The sequence below is a fragment of the Nannospalax galili genome, unplaced genomic scaffold (assembly GCF_000622305.1).
Source record: "Nannospalax galili isolate Female #2095 unplaced genomic scaffold, S.galili_v1.0 scaffold385, whole genome shotgun sequence".
Classification (NCBI taxonomy): domain Eukaryota; kingdom Metazoa; phylum Chordata; class Mammalia; order Rodentia; family Spalacidae; genus Nannospalax; species Nannospalax galili.
This window is the reverse complement of record NW_008354956.1, coordinates 22,954-28,915: the sequence shown is the minus strand read 5'-3', so window position 1 is coordinate 28,915 and position 5,962 is coordinate 22,954. Positions and strand designations below refer to the sequence as shown.

General features: G+C 43.2%; 1 protein-coding gene across 1 annotated transcript in view; it reads left to right on the top strand.

Annotated features, from left to right (window-relative positions):
* The window catches only part of LOC103749220 (carcinoembryonic antigen-related cell adhesion molecule 1), a 15,865-nt gene that overhangs the window by 4,790 nt on the left and 5,113 nt on the right, over nt 1–5,962 (top strand). The window lies entirely within an intron of this gene.

The following is a 5,962-nucleotide window of genomic DNA, read 5'->3' as shown; positions in this document are numbered from 1 at the left end:
TAGGGAAACTGAGACACAGGAAGTACCGTGTCTGAATCAGGGTCACACAGGCTGTCGGTGGCAGATCCAGAGCCAAAATGTCTGCCTACAACCATAGCCCCAACGTCTCCACCCTGGAGGCCTTATTAGGTATCTATGGACTAGACAACAGTTGTGGGTTCTAATACTTTAATCTTAGGCATTGGCAGCTCAGACGGGGTCTCTGGTCCAGAAAGTGAAAGCAAATTAATAATTACCCTAACAACTGACTCTAGAACTAAATCACCTGTTTAAACAGAATTCCAGGTCTTCCCAACCCACACCCCTACTTACTGGACTGGAAGTCGCAGGTTTCCTGGTGGGCTGCTGTCACTGTACTGGAGGGTAAAGGAGAGGACTGTGCTGTCTCTAATTAGACCTTGCAGTTGGCATAGGGAATAACATGTAGCCAACTTCCAATATTTTTTCGTGAGGAAGAAAGGAATGAATGAATGAATAATAGAGTAGAAGATGGATGAATGAATGATAGAGTGGACAATGAATGAATGGTCGATGGAGAGCCAGGTATTGGGACTTATGTGCAGAGTCCCAGGAGGTCTGGCCTCACCTGCTCCCTGTCCGTCCTGGAAGCTGAGATTCTTGATCAATCCTTCCACCACCTGCTCATAGCCACCTGAGGAAGCACAGTCATGATGACCCTGGGGCTGCTGGGATGTGCAGGTGTGGTCACAGTGACACTGGTTTAGTTCTGAGTCAGCCATGTGGGTGACTCCCTGGGGTTTTGGAAGTCATTTTAGCCTCAATGTTAATGTCATGGGCGTTTGTGGCCTTTCTTGGTCCTTCCCCGCCTTTGATCTCCTGTCCCTTCATTCCTGGTAGGACTGCCCCTGCCCTGCCCAGCTTGCTGTTCCCCTCTCTTCCCACGTGAATGGCTGCCTGTCTTGTTCTAGAGACCAGAAACAGTTACTCCTCTGAGGATCCACAATGTGCCAGTGTCCCCCACTGTGTCTGTGTCCAGGGCTCTTTACTTCAGCAGTGCTGACACGTGGAGTAAGTCCAGAGGCTGGGCGAAGTGTCTCCTCCTCCTCTTTATCCTGAATTCCCAGGGGCTAAAGGAAGGACAGTGCTACCAGCCCCCAAACCCCTGCCTCCTTCCCCTTCTCACTTATGACTCCATCCTCCTCCCACTGTGGCCCCCATTCCTCCAGTTGCTCCACAGATACCTAATGGGCTAATGCTCCTTCTACACCCACCCGTGTCACACATGGTCACAAGCTGTGTCCTCTCACACAGTGACATACTCCAGTCTTGATGAAGTCAGTTAGAATGCCTAATTTGGAAGGATTTGATAAAACTCACTTTATGGTTCCTGGGGTCCAAAGAAAGGCAGAGAGCATCTCATACCTGCGCTGGCTCCTTCCCACTTTGTTATAGAATTGGGGGCAGAGATTTCTTTTAAAGGTACTCACATGATGTCTACCATTGCTACAAATCTATGATTGTCCCCCCCATTTTTGGGGGGTGACAAGGTCTCACTATGTAGCCCTGCTTGGTTTGGAACTCACTATTGCAGACCAAGTTGGTCTCCAACTTACATAGATCCTTTTGCCTCTACCTCCAGAGTGCAGGGATTAGAGGAGTGCTCCATCATGCCTACTTTCTCCTCTTATATAACACAGAAACCTCACACTCACCCTCTGAGCAGTTCTGTCCCCAACAGGACTCACAGGTCTCTGCTCAGGGAGTCACTGATTTCAAATCAACTTTAGCATCTACTTTGATCATCATGTGACCGTGCAGTACTCTGCTCAGCTGATGGCCTTGTCACATTCCCTAGAGAAATACCCCTTTCAGGAATTGGTTTTAGACCCTGGGTATTGATAACAGTTTTCCCACATGGAATAGAGTTATCAACAGAAATTCCTATCCCAGATCTGTCAACCACACCTGGCTCCCAGGCCAGAGTTACAGCATCTTCTGTCTCCTGTCTTCTTCCAAGTAGACCTGCATTTGAAGGCATCCTCCTGCATTTCATTTAAGATCTCCACATGATCCTCATCTGTTTGAGAAAGGACATTAAAACACAAGGATAAGAACACAGTTCTGTCTGTGGCCTTCACTCTTCGGGATCATTCCTTGGACTCATGCTTTGTCTTTTACACTGTCATATCAGTCACCATCAAATTCCTGAGAAGAATGGCCAGCCTCGTGGCCCTGCCTGACCCCTGATCTGAGGGCCAGGCCTGCTGCTCCGGGTCCCCTGTGTGTGATTTCTGTTCACACATCAAGTCCTCAGGACAGGCTGCGGGCTTTCTCAGGGTTTAAGCACAATGGGAAGTCTCATCATGACGCACTTGTAGGACAGCCCTGCAAAGCCAAGCCTTGGAGGACACATTCCTCCTGCAGTGGAGGTCAGTGCAGCTGGAGGGACTCAGCACCTCACGGTTGCAAAGTATGCAGGGAGTCAGTAAGGACCACAAGGGGCGATGGGGTCTCTGCCTGTGGGTCTTGGGCCTGTCTATCAGCAAACACTACACTTAGATCCCAGGTGGGAGTCTGTGCTTCTCCCCCACACAATCTACCATCTCTGAGCCTTCTCCTCCAACTGCCTGTGATTCACCTCCTTCCTGGTTTCTTAAGGACTATGGTAGTCAGAGGGGCGAGAAGGGTCAACTCTGGTGGGAAGATGCCTGTGCAAGGATCAAAGGTACCACACAGGGGAACCCAGGGAAATCTTCTGTCTGTTGTCTGTCCAGGAGCCCCACAGACACCCAAATCTGTGGATGTTCTGAATCCCCTATTGAAAATGGCACAGTATTTGCATTTAGTTGTGCACAAGCTCCCATACACTTAAATCCCTTAGATTATTTCTAATGTAGATACAAATGCTGCATAGATATGAATTGTATTATATTAAGTAAGGAAAAATGACAGGAAAGAAGACTGTATGGTTTTTATCGTGCACATTGTTTTTAACTGAATAGTTTTGATCCATAGTTTGTTTGATCTACAGATGTAAAATCTATGGCTTAAAGGACTGACTGAAGTGAGTTTCTTATTCTGAGACTGGTATTTACAATGTGACCTTGCACAAGATTCTCTTTTCTGTTAACATTTCTTTGGCATGATATATATGTTATATATATATATATATATTATATGATCTACCATTTTAGCCATTTTGGAGTGTACAGTTCAATGACACTAATCACATTATTAGTGTGTAACTGTCCCCATTATCTATTTCCAAACTTTTTTTCTAAATCTATTCTGCATCCTGCAGCTCCAGGTTACCACCTTTCTAGTCCTGTTTGCCTGCAATAATCTTCATATTCACATGGAATCACCACATCGTGTTTTTCCTTGGGTGGACTTCACTCAGCATGTCTTCAAAGGCCCATCCTTGTCCCACATGTCAGAATTTCATCCCTTTAATGTTAAAGATCATTCTAGTCTGCGATAATCTTCTGCGTGGCTATGCCACTGTGTGCATGCATCTAATTTTGCTAATTCAGTCATCCTCTCGATGGGCTTTGAGTTGTTCCTGCCTTTGGGCTCTTGTGAGCAATGCTCATATGAAAATAGGCAGGCAAATGTCTGTTCAAATCCCTGCTTTTAGTTCTGTGGGCAGATACCTAGGTATAGAGCTATTGGGCCGTATATAATTATTTAATTTTTTGAGGAACCACGGTACCACGTGTCATAGTTGTATTTTACATCCCATTAGCGATGTACAAGAATTCTGATTTCTTTATGTCTTCAAAAGCACTTGTTTTCTTTTTCTTTTTTTGTATATGAGGTGATATCTTATGATTTTGATTTCCCTTTCCTTAATGAGTAAACGAGGTTGAACATCTTTTCGTGTGCTTATTGGCTATTCACATATATTTTTGGAAAGTATCTATTCAAGTCCCTTCCTTACTTTTAACTGGGTTGTTTGGTTTTGGTGGTTGTTTTTGCTACTGTTGTTGAGTTGCGGTAGTTTCTTATCTATTCTGGACATTACCCTCTTAGCAGACATTTTATTTGCAATTGTTTCCTGCCATTCTAACAGTGGTGTTTTCACTTTCTTGGTTAAGCCTTTTGTTTATTATTATTAATAGTTTTTTAATTGACATAATTGCATACATTTTGGGGAACTCAACATAATGTTTGATATTTGTATACTATTTGGAGTGGTTAAATTAAGCTAATTAACATAGTCATTACTTCCTTTATCTATTGTTTTATGATAGGTTCTTAAATTTACTTTTAGCTACCCTGAAATATACATCATTCTTGACTATAATCACCTGCTGCGTCCTCTCTTTCAAAACTTGCCCTCCTTGTCTATCTGGAGAGTTGCGCCCTGTGACCACTGTCCCACTCCCTCCTGCCTGCCACTCAGTCTCTGGTACCCACATCTGCTCTCTTCTTCATAGAACTGCAGCTTTTAGATTCCACATGTGAGAGAGACCCTGCAGTGCTCCGCCCTGTGCACGGCTGATTTCATTTAGCATCGTATCCTCCAGGTCCATTCATGTATCCCTTGTGACAGAACCGCCTTCTTTTTAAAGGTTCAGCTGCCCTGCAGTGTGTATAGATGCCACGTTTCCTTTACCATTCATCACTGATAGACATTTAGTCTCTGTCTTGGCTATTGTGGGAAAAAACGACCATGGGGGTTTAACTACTCTTCAACAGATTCTTTCAATTCGTGTGTCTGTGTGTGTGTGTGTGTGTGTGTGTGTGTGTGTCCAGAAATGGAGCTGGTAGGTCATATGGCTGATAATATCCCTTGATGCACAAACGTTTTCAATTTTGCTAATGTCCAATTTATTTTGTTGTTGGTGATGCATTTGGGGTCACAGCAAAGAAATCATTGCCAAATCCAATTTCATGAGGTTTTCACCCTAATTTCTTTTAAAAGTTTTATGGGTTTTAACTCTGATATTTAGGTCTTTGATCCATTTAGAGCTAAGTTTTATACGACATTAGGTAAAGGCTTCACTTCATTCTTTTGCCTAAATATCCTGGTTTCTCACCGTCACTTGTTGAAAAGATCATTCTTTCACCATTGGACAGTATTAGTGGCCGAGTCAAAAAGCATTTGGACACAGAGGTGGAGCCGGACAAGAAGAATAACTTCTAATGTTCTACAACTCAATGGAACAATTCTTGACAGCAATTAATTCTGTCTTTAAAATAGCTAACAGAGATGAATATCCCCAACATAAAAAAAAATGAGTTGATGGACATGTCAACTTCTCTGATCTGACTACATATTGCCTATGTATGTGCTAAAATATTAGACTGTTCCCCACAAACAGACATGCATTATGTATCAGCTAATTTTTAATTAATCACTGGACAGTATACATGACCACTTTGGGATTTCTATCCATTGATCTACACGCCTGCCTTTACCTGCCTTTATCGGTAGCATGCTGTTTTGATTATTGCCGCTATGCACTAAGTTATGAAATCAGGAAGCATGTTTTCCATTTTTATTCTTTTTCAAGGTTCTTTTAGCTATTTGTTTCTCTTGAGATTCTACTTAAATCCTAGAATGGATTTTTTCTATTTCTATATAAAATCACAGGGATTTTGGTAGGATTTGCATTGAATCTATAGATCCCATTCATTAATACTGTCAACTTAAAAAAATTAAGTCTTCTTTCAGACAAGATGGTACAAGCCTGTAATTCCATGTATTCAAAAGGGTGAGACAGGAGGATCACAAGTTCTAATAGTGCCTGGTTCACATATCAAGTTCAAGGCCAGCCTGAGCAACTTAGGGACGCCCTGTTCCCTGTTTTTAAAGAAGCTGTTTGAGGGCAGGGACCTGGCTAGAGCTCAGTGGTGGAGCACGTGCCTAGCAGGCACCAGGCCTTGGGTTCAGTCCCTACTCCACACACAGATGAAGTCTTCCAGTCCGGGAACATCAGGTGTCTTTCCGTTTATTTATGTCTTTCACCATTTCTTCCAGCAATATTTGGTAGTT